The following is a 19,521-nucleotide window of genomic DNA, read 5'->3' as shown; positions in this document are numbered from 1 at the left end:
GAAATGTAATACCATTGGAAAATTGAGTGTCTTAACCCAACCCAGCCCAGAAAAATCCACTAGGATTGAATTCTTAGAGCTTATTGGAAATAGAAAAGATTGGAAATATATTAATTCCACCTAATTTTCATCCTCATTGGTCTTAGTGCCACTCTCTAGACTGTAAGCTCTTTGTGGACAGGGAACGTGTTTATCAACTCTGTTATATTGTTCTATTGTACTCTCCTGAGCAAGCGCTCAATAAATTCAATTGATTAACTGATTGATCATATTAGCAAAGTCTTCCAGAGGGTCTTCTGATGATTCTGTTAAGATATCTTTCTGAATTGTTGCCAACAAGTTGTTGCCAACTTGTACTTCCCAAGCACTTAGTACAGTGCTCTGCACACAGTAAGAGCTCAATAAATACGATTGAATGAATGAATGAATGAATTGGAAATAATAATAATAATAATTGGTATTTGTTCAGTGCTTATTATGTATTAAGCACTGTACCAAACACTGGGGTAGATACAGTGTAATCAGGTCCCACATGGGGCTCACAGTCTAATTAGGAGGGGGAACAAGGATTGAATCCCCATTTTGCAGAGTAGGGAATTGGGGTACAGAGAAGTGAAGTGACTTGTCCAAATCACACAGCAGACAAGTGGAGGAGGTGGGATTAGAACCCAGGTCCTCTGACCTCCAGGCCCATACTCTTTCCACTAGGCCACGCTGCTTGTTTCTGGATGAGACAAACAGAGAGGTAGCATGGCTAGCAGAAAGAGCACAGAGCAGGGAATCAGGAGACTCGAGCCTTAATCCCAGCCCCTCCACTGGTCTGCTGTATGACCTTGGGCAAGTTGCCTAGCTCCTATGTGTCTCAACTTCCTCATCTGTAAAATGGGAATATTCATTCATTCAGTCATATTTCTTGAGCGCTTACTGTCGGCAGAGCACTGTACTAAGTGCTTGGGAAGGACAGTTCAGCAATAAAGAGAGGCAATCCCTGCCCACACCGGGTTTACAGTCTAGAAGGGGTAGAAAGACATCAAAACAAGTTAACAGGCATCAATATAAATAAATAGGATTGTAGCTATATATACGTCAAAACAAGTTAACAGGCATTAATATAAATAGAATTATAGATATGTACATGTATACACGAGAGCTGTGGGGAAGGGAGAGAGGGTAGAGCAGAGGGAGCGAGTCGGGGCGATATGGGGGGGATCTGAGGAAAAGGGGGGCTTAGTTTGGGAAGGCCTCTTGGAGGAGGTGAGCCTTCAGTAGGGCACTGAAGGGGGAAAGTGGTTGTTTGGCGGATTGGAGGAGGGAGGACGCTCCAGGCCAAAGGCAGGACGTGGCCTAGGGGTCAATGGCAGGACAGGTGAGAACGAGGCACAGTGAGAAGGTTAGCACCAGGGGAGTAGAGTGCGAGCTAGGCTGTAGAAAGAGAGAAGGGAGATGAGGTAGGAGGGGGTGAGGTGATGGAGAGCCTTGAAGTCCAGGGTGAGGAGTTTCTGTCTGATGCGGAGGTTTACAGACAACCAGTGGAGATTTTTGAGGAGAGGGGTGACATTCCCAGAACATTTCTGTAGAAAGATAATCTACAGAGTGAAGCAGAGTGAAGTATGGACTGAAGTTGGGAGAGACAGGAGTTTGGGAATACAATATCTGCTCTCCCTCCCTCTTAGATTGTGAGGCCCATGAGGGCCTGGGACTGTCCAATTTGATTATCTTGTATTTACCCCTTTCTTAGCCAGGCTTGGTGCCTTTTTTGTCTTGTCTTATGCTGTCGAGTTGTTTCCGACCCATAGTGACACCACGGACACATCTCTCCCAGGACACCCTGCTCTGCACCTGCAATCGTTCTGGTAGTGTAGCCATAGATTTTTCTTGGTAAAAATACAGATGTGGTTTACCACTGCCTCCTTCTGCTCAGTAAAATTGAGTCTCCACCTTTGACTCTCTCCCATGCCACTGCTGCCCAGCATGGGTGAGTTTTGACTTGCAGCAGATTGCCTTCCACTGGCTAGCCATGGCCCAAGCTAGGAATGGAATGGGTAGGCCTCTGTTTGACTCTTCCTCCCATAGCCAAGACTGGTAGAGTACTGGAAACTCTCCAGGTGTGACCCTGAGGGGGTGCTTGGTGCCTAGTATGTGCTTAATAAATATTATTATCATCATTATACAGACTGGCATCAAAGGGAAGGAGGGGCGATTGACGAGCTACCCACCTGAATTAATATATCAATAAAATAATCAGTTTATGTATTTATTTCTTGAGCACTTACCGTGTAGATCACTGAAATAAATGCTTACTACCATAAATGGCACTACCATCCTTCCCATCTCACAAGCCCGCAACCTTGTTGTCATCCTCAACTCCGCTCTCTCATTCACCCCACACATCCAATCCGTCACCAAAACCTGCCGGTCTCACCTCCACAACATCGCCAAGATCTGCCCTTTCCTCTCCATGCAAACCGCTACCTTGCTGGTTCAATCTCTCATCCTATCCCGTCTGGACTACTGCATCAGCCTCCTATCTGATCTCCCATCCTCCTGTCTCTCCCCACTTCAGTCTAAACGTCACTCTGCTGCCTGGATGTTCTTTGTGCAGAAACGCTCTGGGCATGTTACTCCCCTCCTCAAAAATCTCCAGTGGCTACCTGTCAACCTATGAATCATGCAGAAACTCCTCACTCTCTGCTTCAAGGCTGTCCATCACCTTGCCCCCTCCTACCTCACCTACCTACTCTCCTTCTCCAGCCCAGCCCGCACCCTCCGCTCCTCTGCTGCTAACCTCCTCACTGTACCTCATTCTCGCCTGTCCCGCCGTCGACCCCCGGCCGATGTCCTTCCCCTGGCCTGGAACGCCCTCCCTCCACACATCTGCCAAGCTAGCTCTCTTCCTGAGAAGCAACATGGCTCAGTGGAAAGAGCCCGGGCTTTGGAGTCAGAGGTCATGGGTTCAAATCCCGGCTCTGCCAATTGTCAGCTGTGTGACTTTGGGCAAGTCACTTAACTTCTCTGGGCCTCAGCTACCTCATCTGTAAAATGGGGGTTAAGACTGTGAGCCCCACGTTGGACAACCTGATGACCTTGTAACCTCCCCAGCGCTTAGAACAGTGCTTTGCACATAGTAAGTGCTTAATAAATGCCATCATTAGTATTATTATTATTCCTCCCTTCAAAACCCTACTGAGAGCTCACCTCCTCCAGGCGGCCTTCCCAGACTGAGCCCCCCTTTTCCTCTGCTCCCCATCCCCCCCGCCCTACCTCCTTCCCCTTCCCACAGCACTTGTATATGTTTGTACAGATTTATTACTCTATTTTACATGTACATATTTAGTGTTCTATTTATTTTGTTAATGATGTGCATATAGCTTTAATTATATTTGTTCTGACCATTTTGACACCTCTCTACATGTTTTGTTTTGTTGTCTGTCTCCCCATTCTAGACTGTGAGCCCTTTGTTGGCTAGGGACCATCTCTATATGTTGCCAACTTGTACTTCCTCAATAAATACGATTGAATGAATGAATGAATGAATATTAAGAGTAAGGAAAAAATCGATCAACCAATCAATCAGTGGTATTGACTGAGCGCTTACTGTTTGCAGAGCACTTTTCTAAGCACTAGGGAAAATACAACAGAGTTGGTAGATATAATCCCTGCCCACAAGGAGCTTATCGTCTACATGGGGAGACAGACATTAACGTACGTTAGGGATAGGAGAAATAGTAAAGTATAAGAATATTTACATAAGTATTGTGGAAATACAGGGCTTTACCTGGGAAGGCCTCTTGGAGGAGGTGTGATTTTAGGAGGATTTCGAAGGTGGGGAGAGTGGTGGACTGTAGGATAATAATAATAATAATGGCATTTTATTAAACGCTTACTATGTGCAAAGCACTGTTCTAAGCGCTGGGGAGGTTACAAGGTGATCAAGTTGTCCCACAGGGGGATCACAGTCTTAATCCCCATTTTCCAGATGAGGTAACTGAGGCACAGAGAAGCTAAGTGACTTGCCAAAGTCACACAGCTGACAATTGGCCGAGCCGGGATTTGAACCCATGACCTCTGACTCCAAAGCCCATGCTCTTTCCATTGAGCCACGCTGCTTCCCTGTATCTTAGGATACAAAGCAGGAGGGGGTCCCAGGCCCAAGAAAGAATGTGAGTAAGGGTTCAGTGGTGGTTTAGATGAGATAAAGGTACAGTGAATACATTGGTGTTAGAGGAATGGAATGTGCGGGCCATGATCTAGTGGGAAATCAGCAAAGTTAGGTAGGAGGGAGAGAGTTCATTGAATGCCTTAAAGCCGATGGTGAGGAGTTTTTGGTTAATGTGGAGGTTGGATGAGCAACCATTGGAGGTTCTTGAGGTGAACTGAACAGTCTGGGCAGCAGAGTGAAGTGTGGACTGGAGAGAGGAGAGATAAAATGCCAGGAGGTCAGTGAGGAGGCTGATTCAGTAGTGAAGGTGGGAAATGATTAGTACTGGGTCATGTGGTAACGGTTTCAATATAGAAGATAGGGTGGATTCTAGAGATGTTGTGAAGGGAGAACCGAAAGGATTTCCTGACAGATTGAATGTGTGGGTTGAATGAAAGAGATGAGTCAAGGATAATGTCAGGTTTAGCTGCTTTGTGAGACAGGGAGGATGGTGGTACTGTCTACAGTGATGGAAAAGTCAGGGGGAGGACGGCAGGTGGGTGGGAAGATCTGTTCTGAACAGGTTAAGTTCGATGTGTCGGCATAACATCCAAATAGAGATGTTCTGAAGGCAAGAGGAAATGCTAGACTGCAGAGAAGGTGAGAGGTCCTCCTGGGCTGGAGAGGCAGATTTGGGAATCATCCGTTAGACAGGAAAGATCATCTGGAGGGTTAAGGGTTAGAGCACGGGCCTGGGGGTCAGAAGGTCATAGGTTCTAATCCTGACTCTGCCACTTACCTGCTGTGTGTGACCTTAGGCAAGTCGCTTCACTTCTCTGGGCCTCAGTTACCTCAGATGTAAAATGGGGATTGAGACTGTGAGCACCATTCATTCACTCAATCATATTTATTGAGCACTTAATGCATGCAGAGCACTGTACTAAGCACTTGGGAAGTACAAGTTGGCAACATATAAAGTCCCTACCCAACAATGGGCTCACAGTCTAGAAGGGGGAAACAGACAACAAAACAAAACATGTAGACAGGTGTCAAAACTGTCAGAATAAATGGAATTACAGCTATATGCACATCATTAACAAAATAAATAGAGTAGTAAATATGTAAAAGTAAAATAAATAGAATAATAACTGTATAAATATATACAAGTGCTGTGGAGAGGGGAAGGGGGTAGGGCAGGGGTGGGGGATGGGGGAAGAGGAGGGAAAAAGGAAGCTCAGTCTGGGAAAGCCTCCTGGAGGAGGTGAGCTCTCCTGGTGGGTGGGCTCCCACCACGTGGGACAGGGTCTGTGTCCCACTCAATTTGCTTATAACCACCCCAGGGCTTAGTACAGTGCCTGGCATATAGTAAGTCCTTAACAAGTACCACGGTTATTATTATTTTCAGAAGGTTTAGAAGCTGGGGAGAGCTGTTTTCTGTGGGCAGAGTTGAAGGGAAAGAAGATTCTAGAGGGACAGGAGATATTGTTAGACTTTCTCCTTTTGATAGTTGGATCTACAGGAAGCCCCGGAGATTCCACTGGCAAGTTATCTCTGAGGCGTTGTTGATGCCCCTCTAATGAAAACATATTGATTCTCTGACCAGTCTGAAGGAGCATTATGAAGGGAGATAGGCTGTAGTTCTCATCAAATCTCTGCCCCTCTACCCCCACACCCACCTCCATCGTGCCGTCTGATTGACTGATTGACAGATGTAGCATGATTGGAGAAACCATTCCCCCCGAATCGTGATCATGTTCGCATGTGAGAGGAAGGACTAATGACAACAATAATAATAACGATGGTACTTGTTAAGGCCTTACTCTGTGCCAAGCACTGTACTAAGTAGGTAGAAGATCATCATTGTTCCTTTGAACACCCATAAACATCTGCATCAGAGTGAAAGGACTCCATATCGGAATGCATTATACCACAACCCTCATGGTAGCATTTAGGTCAGGGAAATATGCTGTAAGACAACGTGTCCAGTCTTTCAACTAACATCACCAGCAGAAACTATTAAGAGCATCACAAAACTGTAATGAAAAAGGGATATGATCACTTTCAGTCAGCACAAATATTTTAAATAATGCATAGCAACGATGTTCTATAACATGCATTATTCATAGCTTTCCCCCTCCATATATTTGAAAATGGATTGGGAATTTGTGTCATGGTGTGTTATGTAGTTCATAACTTTGTACTCCACGAGACTTTTTTGCCTAAAGAGGATTCTCTAATTGGATTGTCAGTCATCCTGATGGTAGCTTCTCCCTACCTGGCAGATGACACATTTTCTTTAACCAATTTTGCTCATTTTTGTGCACTGAATAATGAAAATGGCTTTCTGCTGTCACCCACCCACACGCATGCCCCTATGCACATAGACACGCACTTCTGGATGACTTACGTCTCTTATGGTAAACTAATCTCCTAGGGTCTCAACAGCCCGTTCTCTGAGACTGGGGATTTGCACCCTTGAGATTAGTGCGAATCGAACTGCCATTGAAATCCATCACCTGGCCGTCGCCCAACTAGGGTGGCAGATTTGAGAGAATTTGCCTATCACTTTGATTTTCTTTTTTTTAGTGTGGCAGGTGGTGACATACTAATTTTGAGTGCTTTCGCAGAGGCAACTCATTATCCAGGTCCTTTCATCATGCTAAAGCAGGTTGAATTTTAATTAGCTCCAAAGTCCAGATCACATCAAATTCATTGTAATTAAAAGTCACCTTATTTAACACCTTTCCTCACTTCTAAATGTGTCTGTTAAAAATGAATTTGAAGATGGCAGAGAAGAGTAAAATTGATGTGGTATAAAACCTCAATCAATCCACCAGTCAGTCAGTCATGGAGATTGAGTCTACTGTATGCAGTGCATTGTATTCGGAGCTTGGCAGCGTCCCTACCCTCCAGGAGCTTACCCTCTCTCCCAATTCATTCTCTTTAGGAACGGTTGCAGTTGATTCTTTTAGAAGCTGTTAGCAGTTCATTCCACTCAGTGGACCTTGTCTGTCGCCGATTTCAACTCCAACCTCCCCACAGAGACATTCACAGAGGAGCGGCATGGCCTAGTGGAAAGAGCCTTTGTCTGGGAGTCAGAGGACCTGGGTTCTAATCCTGGCTCTGACACGTGCCTGCTGTATGACTTTGGACAAGTCACTTCTCTTTTCTGGGCCTCAGTTCCCTCCTCTAGAAAATGGGGATTTAATCCCTGTTTTTCCTCCTACTTAGATTGTGGGCCCTGTGTGGAACAGGGACTGTGTCTGACCTGATTATCTCATATCTTCCCCAGCACTTAGAAAAGTGCTTGGCACATAGTAAGCACTAAAACAATTGTCTTGTCATATGCTGTAGTGTTGTCTCCAACCCATAGAGATTCCATGGACACATATCTCCCAGACCACCCCACTTCCATCTGTAAACGTTCTGGTAGTATATCCATAGAGTTTTCTTGGTCAAAATCTGGAAATGGTTTACCATCACCTCCTTCCACGCAGTAAACTCAGGTCTCTGCCCTCAACTCTCTCTCATGTCGCTGCTGCCCAGCACAGGTGAGTTTTGACTTGTAGCACATTGTCTTCCACTCGCTAACCACTGCCCAAGCTAGGAATGGAATGGATATGCCTCTGCTTGACTCTCCCTCCCATAGTCGAGACTGGTAGAGTACTGGAAACTCTCCAGGTGCGACTCTGAGGGGGACCTTAAAAAATACCACAGTTATTATTATTATTGTTATTACTTAGTCCTCAGAGCTGTTTGTGTGGACTTTCCATCCAGTTCATTCAGGGAAAATAGCTTTTGGTACTTGAAAACCTGTCAGTCACAAGAACTCTGATGGCCAAGCGATACTGAGAATCTGATTTTTTCAGAAGGCGACCCAAACAGAAGCCCCCGGCCAGCACTGTGTCTTGACCTGATTGACACCCGTAGGAAGAAAGGGGTAACAGTTTAAGAATAGGAATCGAGTTAGATTTAGGGCTCTGGTTAGAGTGCTGAGGCTGTGGTTAGGGTGAAGTTCTGCAGGCGGAAATTTCCAGGAAGTTCAAGAAGGAGTTAAATAAATATATGGACTGGGTTACGAGTGGAAACCTGAAACGCCAACACTGAAATAATGCTCAGAGCAGCCCAGTCTCGCAAGGCGGGACACGGGAGAAGAATGAATGTCAACAAAATTATAATTGTGCTCATTTGTTAAGCACTTACTAAATGTCAAACCCTGTACTAGTGTTGCTATAACACAATCAGATTGGACACAGTCTGTTTCCCACATGGGGCTCACAGTTTTTAGGGAAGGAATAATAATTATAATAATAATAATGATGGCATTTGTTAAGCGTTTACTATGTGCCAAGCATTGTTCTAAATATTTCAGTTTTTGTAGATGAGGAAACTGAGGCAGAAAGAGTTAAGTGACTTGTCAAAGGTCTCCCACCAAGCAAGTGCTGGAGCCAGAATTAGAACCCAGGGCCTCTGACTGTCTTCTTCAGCCCCACCCACACACCTGGATAGGTCAGTTTATTTTGGAAGATGGAAGCCAGCTCTCTGTGTGTGTGTGTGTGTGTGTGTGTGTGTGTGTGTGTGTGTGTGTGTGTGTCTGCATCTGTCTGCAAGTGTGTGTGTGTTTGTGTGTTCATTTTCAAATATGACAATACAAAAGATGGGAGGGAAATTGAGTCAAGGAGGGAAACAATCAATCAATCAATCTGTGGTATTGATTGAACCCTTGCTGTGTGCAACCATCTCACTCTTCCTCCAAGTGTACCATTTCCTTTCCAGACTGAGCCCCCTCCTTCCTCTCCCCCTTGCCCCCGTCTCCATCCCCCCTTACCTCCTTCCCTTCCCCACAGCACCTGTATATATGTATGTATGTTTGTACATATTTATTACTCTATTTATTTATTTTACTTGTACATATCTATTCTATTTATTTTATTTTGTTAATATGTTTGGTTTTGTTCTCTGCCTCCCCCTTCTAGACTGTGAGCCCACTGTTGGGTAGGGACTGTCTCTATATGTTGCCAACTTGTACTTCCCAAGCGCTTAGTACAGTGCTCTGCACACAGTAAGTGCTCAATAAATACAACTGATTGATTGATTGATCGATTTCCTCTAGGCAAAGAGTGAATCCTAGGTTGGATCATCATCATCATCAATAGTATTTATTGAGCGCTTACTGTGTGCAGAGCACTGTACTAAGTGCTTTTTATGTTAAAGAAGGATAGAGGCAGGGTCAAAATTCCAGTTAGGGTAAGGTTGGATTAGGGCTAGGTTCAGAGGTAGGGGTTCACACCTCTGAGATTTCAGGTAATCGTAATTATTGTGACATTTGTTATTATTATAGTTAATAATAACAATTGTACTTGTTAAGTGATTATTATATGTGAAACACTGTTCTAAATGCTGGGGTAGATACAAGTTAAGCAGGTTGGACACAGTCCCTGTCCCACATGGGGCTCACACTCTTAATCCCCGTTTTACAGATGAGGTAACTGAGGCCCAGAGCAGTTAAGCAACTTGCCCAAGGTCAAGCGCTGGGGTAGATTCAAGACAATCAGGTCCCAAATGGGGCTCACAGTCTCGGGAGGAAGGAGAAGAGTTATTGACTCCCCATTTTGCATGTGAGGGAACCGAGGCACAGAGTTGAGTAACTTGGCCAAGGTCACAAAGTAAGTGGCCGAGGTGGGTTCAGAACCCAGCTCCTCTGACTCCCATGTTTGTGCTCTTTCCACTACATCACGCTGCTTCCTGTCAAGCACTGCATGAAGCACTGGGGTAGGTACAAGGTAAATGAGTTGGACATAGCCCCCATAATAACAATAACAATAATAATAATAATAATAATAACATTTATTAAGCGCTTACTATGTGCAAAGCACTGTTCTAAGCGCTGGGGAGGTTACAAGGTGATCAGGTTTTCCCACGGGGGGCTCACAGTCTTAATCCCCATTTTAGAGATGAGGTAACTGAGGCCCAGAGAAGTTAAGTGACTTGCCCAAAGTCACACAGCTGACAATTGGCGGAGTGAGATTTGAACCCATGACCTCTGACTCCAAAGCCTGGGCTCTTTGCACTGAGCTATGCTGCTTCTCATCCTACATGGCCCCTCACAGTCTAAGTAGGTAGGAGAGAACAGGTTAAAGAATGAAGTGAAGTGACTTGCCCTACATCACACAGTAGGCAAGTGGCCAAATGAGGATAAGAGACCAGGTCCTCTGGATTCTCAGGCTCGTGCTCTTGCCGGTAGGCTACGCTGCAGGTCTCGTTGAATTTTTAAGGACAGAAATCCCTCTCCACAAATGGAAATGGAATGGCCCTGGCAATTCCCAGGATAACCTGTTCATCTCCCCCGACTATACACAGGCAGAGGAGACAGTCTCAGTCGGCCTTGCCTCGGGTTTTTCAAAACAGCCTTGGGGACCGTCTCCACAGGGGCAGAGTAGAATAGCAGAGGAATCTCGTTCAATCATTCAATCGCATTTCTTGAGTGCTTACTGTGTGCAGAGAACTGTACTAAGCGCTTGGGAAAGTTCGATACAACAGTAAAAAAGACACAGTCCCTGCCCACATCGAGTTTACAGTCTAGAGGGAGAGATAGACACTAATGTAAATCAATACCACCGTACCTCGCTCTCGCCTGTCCCGCCATCGACCCCCGGCTCACGTCATCCCCCGGGCCTGGAGTGCCCTCCCTCTGCCCATCCACCAAGCTAGCTCTCTTCCTCCCTTCAAGGCCCTGCTGAGAGCTCACCTCCTCCAGGAGGCCTTCCCAGACTGAGCCCCTTCCTTCCTCTCCCCCTCCTCCCCCCTCCCCCCCGCCTTACCTCCTTCCCTTCCCCACAGCACCTGTATATATGTATATATGTTTGTACATATTTATTACTCTATTTATTTATTTATTTATTTATTTTATTTGTACATATCTATTCTATTTATTTTATTTTGTTAGTATGTTTGGTTTTGTTCTCTGTCTCCCCCTTTTAGACTGTGAGCCCACTGTTGGGTAGGGACTGTCTCTATATGTTGCCAATTTGTACTTCCCAAGCGCTTAGTACAGTGCTCTGCACATAGTAAGCGCTCAATAAATACGATTGATGATGATGATGATGAATAAATTAATAAATAAATTGGGGTGTGTCTCCAGCCACACCCCAAGATCCTCCTTCAGTCCAGCCTATGCCCTGGGCCAGGCATGAGAAAAGAGGTCCCAGTGAATACTGCATATGTGCCCTCTCTTGACCCCATCCACTGTGCCTCCTCGTACTTGTACATCAAGGGCCACATCCGAACCTGGGATCTTTGCAGAGGGGAATAGTTATTTCACTCCATCCCACGTAACGTGGGGAGAATTGATAATCGAGGGAACGAAGCAAACCCTAACAGAAAAACGCAAACTTATTTCAAAGCGCAATTTGAGATACTTTGCCAGTGCTTTCACACGTGAATGCTTTTAGCTAGCATAATGGGAATTTATTTGAATGCCAGCAGGGGAATGTTGTGCATAAAACATACTAGGCTGAAAAGTAATCTGGGCTCTAATAACAACCTTATAATAAAGCTTATTTACAAAGAAGACCTTCTGGCGAGGCAAACCGACATCACCTAAGGAATAAATGTGCACAGGCATCAGGTCTTTCCAGACAAGGAGAGAAGTTGAGAGCTGAATCAAGACGCAGGTGGTAGTAGTAGTAGTAGTAGTAGTAGTAGTAGTAGTAGTAGTAGCAGCAGCCCTGGGAGTCAGAAGATCACTGGTTCTAATCCCTGCTCTGCTACTTGTTCACTGTGTGGCCTTGGGCAAGTCACTTCACTTCTCTGGGCCTCAGTTACCTTATCTGTCAAATGGGAATTGAGACTGGGAGCCCCAAGTGGAACAATCTGATTACCTTGTATCTACCACAGTGCTTAGAATGCTGCATGGCACGTAGTAAGCGCTTAACAAATACCATTCATTATTATTATTATTCCCAACAGGAGACTGACTGTCTTGCTTCTGCCATTTGCAGACTGGTTTTCATTCTGACACACCATGCCTGCGAAAGGGGCTGAGATAATAATTATAACAATAATAAGAATAATTGTGGTATTGTTAAGCACTTACGATGTGCCATGAACTGTACTAAGCACTGGGGTGGATCCAAGCAAATCGGGTTGGACACAGTCCCTGCCCCACGAGGGGCTTACAGTTTCAATCCTCAGATGATGTAACTGAGGCATGGAGAATTGGAGTGACTTGCCCAAGGTCACACAGCAGACAAGTGGCTGATGATATTCACCAAAATTTGTCACAAGTAATTAGAAAGCCACTGTCTGGACTCATGAAGATAAAGACAGTGGTCCAGTTCTTTGCTACTCTGCCCCTTCACTCTTGTGCTTCCTGGCTCACCCAATGTCAGTCAGTCAATCATATTTATTGAGCACTTACTGTGGGCAGAGCCCTGTAGAGAGTGCAGAGCACTTGGGAGAGTACCGTATAACAATATAACAGATACACTCCCTGCTCACAAAGAGCTTACAGTCTAGAGGGGGAGACAGACATTAATATAAATAAATACATTACAGATATGGACATAAGTGCTGTGGGGATGAATAAAGGGAGCAAGTCAGGGCAATGCAGAAGGATATGGGAGAAGAGGAAAGGAGGTCTTAGGGAAGAGATCTTGGACGAGATGTGACTTCCATAAAGTTTTGAAAGGGGGAGAGTAAATGTCTGTCCTTTCTGAGGAGGGAGGGCATTCCAGGCCAGAGGCAGGATGTGGGTGAGAGGTTGGCGGTGAAATGGAAGAGATCAAGGTACAGTGAGAAGGTTGGCATTAGAGGAGCAAAGGTGCTGACTGGGTTGTAGTAGGACAGTAGCAAGGTGAGGTAGGAGAGCAGCGTGGCTCAGTGGAAAGAGCCCGGGCTTGGGAGTCAGAGGTCATGGGTTCTAATCCCGGCTCCGCCAATTGTCAGCTGTGTGACTTTGGGCAAGTCACTTCACTTCTCTGTGTCTCAGTTACCTCATCTGTAAAATGGGGATTAAGACTCCCATCCTCCTGTCTCTCCCCACTTTAGTCTATACTTCACGCTGCTGCCCGGATCATCTTTGTGCAGAAATGCACTGGGCATGTTACTCCCCTCCTCAAAAATCTCCAGTGGCTACCAGTCAACCTACACATCAGGCAAAAACTCCTCACTCTCGGCTTCAAGGCTGTCCATCACCTCGGCCCCTTCTACCTCACCTCCCTTCTTTCCTTCTACAGCCCAGCCCGTACCCTCCGCTCCTCTGCCGCTAGCCTCCTCACTGTACCTCGTTCTCGCCTGTCCCATCGTCAGCCTCAGGCCCACATCCTCCCCCTGGCCTGGAATGCCCTCCCTCCGCACATCCGCCAAGCTAGCTCTCTTCCTCCCTTCAAAGCCCTACTGAGAGCTCACCTCCTCCAGGAGGCCTTCCCAGACTGAGCCCCCTCCTTCCTCTCCCCCTCCCCATCCCCCCCGCCCTACCTCCTTCCCCTCCCCACAGCACCTGTGTATATGTTTGTACAGATTTATTACTCCATTTATTTTACTTGTACAATAACAACAATAACAATAACAACAATAATGGCATTTATTAAGCACTTACTATGTGCAAAGCACTGTTCTAAGCGCTGGGGAGGTTACAAAGTGATCAGGTTGTCCCACAGGGGGCTCACAGTTTTAATCTCCATTTTACAGATGAGGTAACTGAGGCCCAGAGAAGTTAAGTGACTTGTCCAAAGTCACACAGCTGACAATTGGTGGAGCCGGGACTTGAACCCATGACCTCTGACTCCAAAGCCCATGCTCTTTCCACTGAGCCACGCTGCTTCTCAATATTGTACATATTTACTATTGTATTCATTTTATTTTGTTAATATATTTTGTTTTGTTGTCTGTCTCCCCCTTCTAGACTGTGAGCCCGTTGTTGGGTAGGGACCATCTCTATATGTTGCCAACTTGTACTTCCCAAGTGCTTAGTACAGTGCTCTGCACACAGTAAGTGCTCAATAAATACAATTGAATGAATGAATGACTGTGAGCTCCCCGTGGGACAACCTGATCCCCTTGTAACCTCCCCAGCACTTAGAACAGTCTTAATAAATGCCATCATTATTATTATTAGGAGAGGGCAAGGTGAGTGAGCCCCATGAGGGACAGGGACTGTGTCCAACCTAATCAACTTATACCTACCCCAGCATTTAGAACAGTGTTTGACGCATAGTAAGTACTTAACAGATACCATTTAAAAAACCCCAAAACTGACTGGACAGTGAAACTCAGAGTCTCAGATATGCTGTCTACATCACCCCACTTGCTACAGCTTTCCTGAACTGAGAAGGTATCTCACTGGATGAAGGAATGAGGGAACAAGAAGATGACAATTATCCCTGGGTAACTCAGGAGAGGTGGAGACAGATGTCTGGGTTAGAGTCACAGGCTAAACTAGTTGGGTAGGCCTCAGGAACATGGATGGCAGGTGAAAATACATAGCACCTTTCCCCGCCACCCAAACAAAACGTTTCTCAGTCGCTGAGCACGTTAACTGACAAAATACATCCTGGCGGCCATTCATGCTGGAGGAATCTGCCTGTCTGGCATGGAAATGATGCCAGTGTGAGCCAAAGGAAAGCAGTAGTGGGTTTTCCCTGTTAATTGTATTTGAAATCTTGAATTTTGTGTTCTTGGTTGGAAACATCAGTGGTGGAGCCTCACCACAATGCACAAAAAAGCCATATTTCACTTCTGCCTGGGGACCTGTCTTCTAGTGGCAGGGTGAGAAACGAAATCTGCAGCTTCTTCAGCCAGACAGAAAGGGCGAGTTTCAACAGGAGTTCATCCAGAGTTGTACAAGGTACAAGGTAGAGCCACTGTTGGGCATGGCTCTTCCCGTCCCACTCCAGATGCTAAGGAGTCATGTAATAATCAGGAGAATTAAAACAATGATAATGATGATGATGATGATGATAACAATAGTATTTTTCAAGGTGTGCCAAGCACCATACTAAACGCTGGGCAAGATACCAGATCATCGAGTTGGATCCGGTTCCTGCCCCACAAGAGACTCACAGTTTAAGTAGGAGGGAGAACAGATATTGAATCCCCATTTTAGAGATGAGGAAATCCAGGTCCAGAAAATTGAGTGACTTACCCAAGATCACTCAGCAGGCAAGTGGCAGAGTGAGAATTAGAACCCAGGTCCCCTGACTCCCAGTCCCAGATTCTGTCCACTAGGCCACAATACCTCTCCATCAAATCAATCAATCAATCAATCAGTGGTATGCACTGAGCACTTACTGGGGCCAAATCACTGTTATGCTATTGATGCCTGTCTACTTGTTTTGTTTTGTTGTCTGTCTCCCCCTGTTCTAGACTGTGAGCCTGTTGTTGGGTAAGGATTGTCTCTGTTGCTGAATTGTACTTTCCAAACACTTAGTACAGTGCTCTGAACACAGTAAGTGCTCAATAAATACAATTGAATGAATGAATGAGTGATTGAATGAATGAATGTTCCAAGTGCTGGGGAGAGTACAGTATGATAGAGTTCTCTTCCCTTTCTCTCTTTCTGCTCCCCATATGCATAGGCTCAGGGTCCCAGAAAAGGGCCTCGGCCATGCAAGCCAGTGGATAAAGCACGGATACGGGAGTCAGAAGGACCTGGGTTCTAATCCCAGCTCTGCCACAACTGCTGTGTGACCTTGGGTAAGCTACATAATTTCTCTGTGCCTCAGTTACCTCATCTCTAAAATGAAGGTAAGAGCATGAGCCCTGTGTGGGACAGGGACCGTGTCCAACCTGACTAACTTGTATCTACCCCAGCTCTTAGAACGGTGCGTGGCACACAGTAAGTGCTTAACAAGTACCACAATAACGATAACAATATAATTATTATACAATAATTGTAATATAATGCTGTATAATGATTATTATTATTGTCATTATTAACACCCGAGCCAGCCCTCAGTGCCCTCCCTAATTTGGTGTCTTCCCAGTGTCTGGCTGTGGACTTCTACAATGGGTCTGGACTGGTTGGCAGGAGAGCATGCGTTCTCTTAGCATGCAATGTCACCAGAGACAGTCTAGGGTGTTGCAGGCCCTGGGCAATGGAAGCCAGAGAGTTACCAAGGAATGCTCCCCAAGCCCCCTCACCTCCTCCCCCCAACCCCCACCACGGCATTGGAGAAGCAGCTTGGCTTAGTGGAAAGAGCACAGGCTTGGGAGTCAGAGGTCGTGGGTTCTAATCCCCGGCTCCACCACTTCTCAGCTGTGCGACTTAGGGCAAGTCACTTAACTTCTCTGTGCCTCAGTTACCTCATCTGTAAAATGGGGATTAAGACTGTGAGCCCCACCTGGAACAACCTGATAACCTTGGATGTCCCCCAGCGCTCAGAACAGTGCCTGGCATATAGTAAGCGCTTAACAAATACCATCATCATCATTATCATTGCCCACCAGGGCAAATCCTCTGGATGGTAAACTCGTTGTGGCCAGGCACTGTCACCGTTTTTTGTTGTATTGTACTTTCCCAAGCTCTTAGCGCAGTGCCTTGCACCCAGTAAGTGCTTAAGCAGCATGGCTCAGTGGAAAGAGCACGGGCTTTGGAGTCAGAGCTCATGGGTTCAAACCCCGGCTCCGCCAATTGTCAGCTGTGTGACTTTGGGCAAGTCACTTAACTTCTCTGTGCCTCAGTTGCCTCATCTGTAAAATGGGGATTAAGACTGTGAGCCTCCCGAGGGACAACCTGATCAACTTGTAGCCTCTCCAGCGCTTAGAACAGTGTTTTGCACTTGGTAAGCACTTAATAAATGCCATTATCATTATTATTATTAATAATTATGATTGAATGAATGCATGCATGCCTGCATGAATGAATCAATGAGTGAATGAATGAATGAATGAATGTGCCCTCACACCCCAGTCCTGCTGGAGGTCACTTGAGCCATTTTGGAATTGGACTGGTAGCACAGCAAAGGGGGAGCAGTGGGGGAGAGCGGGGAGGGATAACCTGGAAGGTAATGTTACTATTATTATGGTATTTGTTATGCACTTACTGCGAGCAAGGCACTGTACTAAGCACTGGGATGGATACAAGCAAACAGTTACCTTTGGGAAGCGGGAGGTGGGGGGGTTTACTTGTCCAAAGGTAAAGCCACCCTCAATCCCTGCTTTCCTGTTCCGCTTCTCCCCAAACCAGTCAGATCATCTAATCAGGCACCTCCCCATTCAGGCCCATTTTTGTCACTTACAGATGAGTTGCTGTTATCGTGTAGTTGCATCTCCCCTAATTATGTGTGTGTTTTCTTGCATTGCTCAGTAGATTGGCAGCTCCTCCAAGAAACAGGCCTTGTCTTTTTCTACTTCTGCAGTTCCTTCAGTGTGCCCAGTACAAACAGGCACCTGAATGTAGAAGGTGACACTGCATCACGATGACATCACAGTGAATGACACATGTCAGAAGCCCACCTGTGGATCTCAAAATACCATAAGTCGAGATGTTCTCATGCTCCCTGAGGCCAGGGCTGGGTGGGGAGATGTCAGGATGGCGAGACCCTGGATTTGCCAGTTTAATAGGTGGAAAAACTTAGGCACAGAGAGGTTAAGTGACTTACCCAATGTCACACAGGTAGCGGTCGGCGTAGCAGGATCTGGACTCCCAGATGATTCTCAATTCATTAGTAAAATTATCATCCCAGCCCCTTTTCCAGCAGAAAAGCAAGCACCAGCAGTGTGGCTCAGTGGAAAGAGCATGGGCTTGGGAGCCAGAGGTCATGGGTTCTAATCCCGGCTCCGCCACTTGTCAGCTGTATGACTTTGGGCAAGTCACTTAACTTCTCTGGGCCTCAGTTACCTCATCTGTAAAATGGGGATTAAGACTGTGAGCCCCACATGGGACAACCTTATCACCTTGTATCCCCCCTTGTGCTTAGAACAGTGCTTTGCACATAGTAAGGACTTAACAAATGCCATCATTATTACCTGGACCCTCTCGCTTCATTCCCACCAATGGGAAAATCCTCTAAATTTCAGCTCTATCTGGAACCATTTTGTTGTTCCTGTGAGAAAAAGAGGAAACTGATTAAACAGTGGCAAAACTCAGCTATATGAGATATATGGCTTCTAACCATAATGTTATATCACTCCAAATCTTTTCCCCCTTTGAAGCAAATAGCCTAGTGGAAAGAGCATGGGACTGGAAGGCCTGGGTTCTAGTCCCAGCTCCACCATCAGCTGTCTGGATGAACTTGGCCAAGTCACGAAACCTCTCTGGGCCTTGATTTCCTCACCTGTAAAATAATAATAATAATAATGATGGCATTTGTTAAGCGCTTACTATATGCAAAGCACTGTTCTAAGCGCTGGATTGGGATAAGATACCTGCTCTCCCTTACCCTTCAATGGTGAGCCTGGTGTGGGACAGGCACAGTGTCCCATCTGATTAGCTATATCTACCCCAGTCCTTATGATAGTGCGATAGCACACAGGAAGCATTCCATACATGCCCTTTCTTTCTCTCTATTTTAGCTATCCTTTGCTTACAAAACCACCTTCAAAAAAAACCCTCCTAAAATTACATGTCCTTCAAGAGACTTTCCCTAACAAAGCCCTCATTTCCCCATCCGCCCTCTGCTCTGTGTCAACTATACACTTGGGAGTGTACCCCATAAGTACTTTGATATCACCCCAGCCCCACAGCTCTTATGTCCATATCCTGATGCTCTAATATTTTTTCTATCATCTATAATTCATTTTACTATCTGTCTCCCCCATAGACTGTAAGCTCCTTGTCAGAAGGGATCGCACCTACCAACTCTATTATATTGTGCTCTGCACACAGTAAGCAGTCAATCAATACCACTGATCGACTGATTACGAAGATGTCCCTGCTGATCAATCAATGGTATTTACTGTGTGCAGCACAATGTGCTAAGTACTCGGAAAAATAATGCTCATACAATCCCCTAAATTGTAAACTGCTTGAGGGCAGGGATTGTGTCAACTGACTCTATCATCCTCGCCTACGTGCTCAGTATAGTGCTCTGCACAGGGTGACTGATGAATTGACTTTCACCCCACCCAATCCCTACGAGTGGTAAAGTGAGTTCAAGGTGAACTTATTATGGGTTAACTAGTTTGTCTCTGGTGCCGTACCTTGAACTTTGCAATGAGAGCAACATATTTATTTTCTCTGGGCTTCTGTATTTCAAAAGTACGGAACTTGGGAAAATGATTGATCAGTTTGCTGAGGGCAAGCAGACATTCATGTGCCACCCAATTTACCTTCTCTTCCCGACTCCCCCCACCCTCTGCCGCTCCGCCTTGGACGCCCTGATAGGAAAAGAAAGGGAAAAGAAACATGGGCTATTGTCTTGCAATTTTCACACCCAAGGTCC

At 45.8% G+C, this 19,521-nt stretch overlaps 1 protein-coding gene and 2 non-coding genes across 3 annotated transcripts in view; all 3 read right to left on the bottom strand.

Moving 5' to 3' along the window:
- Window positions 1–19,521, bottom strand: part of LOC119919706 (E3 SUMO-protein ligase PIAS3-like) — a 545,060-nt gene that overhangs the window by 460,643 nt on the left and 64,896 nt on the right. The window lies entirely within an intron of this gene.
- LOC119920573 lies at window positions 1,986–2,123 on the bottom strand. The gene has a single exon (XR_005448307.1). It is a non-coding gene; the product is annotated as a small nucleolar RNA SNORA7 (small nucleolar RNA).
- LOC119920350 lies at window positions 7,700–7,837 on the bottom strand. The gene has a single exon (XR_005448103.1). It is a non-coding gene; the product is annotated as a small nucleolar RNA SNORA7 (small nucleolar RNA).

This window comes from Tachyglossus aculeatus, chromosome X1, assembly GCF_015852505.1.
Source record: "Tachyglossus aculeatus isolate mTacAcu1 chromosome X1, mTacAcu1.pri, whole genome shotgun sequence".
Lineage (NCBI taxonomy): Eukaryota > Metazoa > Chordata > Mammalia > Monotremata > Tachyglossidae > Tachyglossus > Tachyglossus aculeatus.
This window is presented reverse-complemented; position numbering and strand designations above follow the sequence as displayed.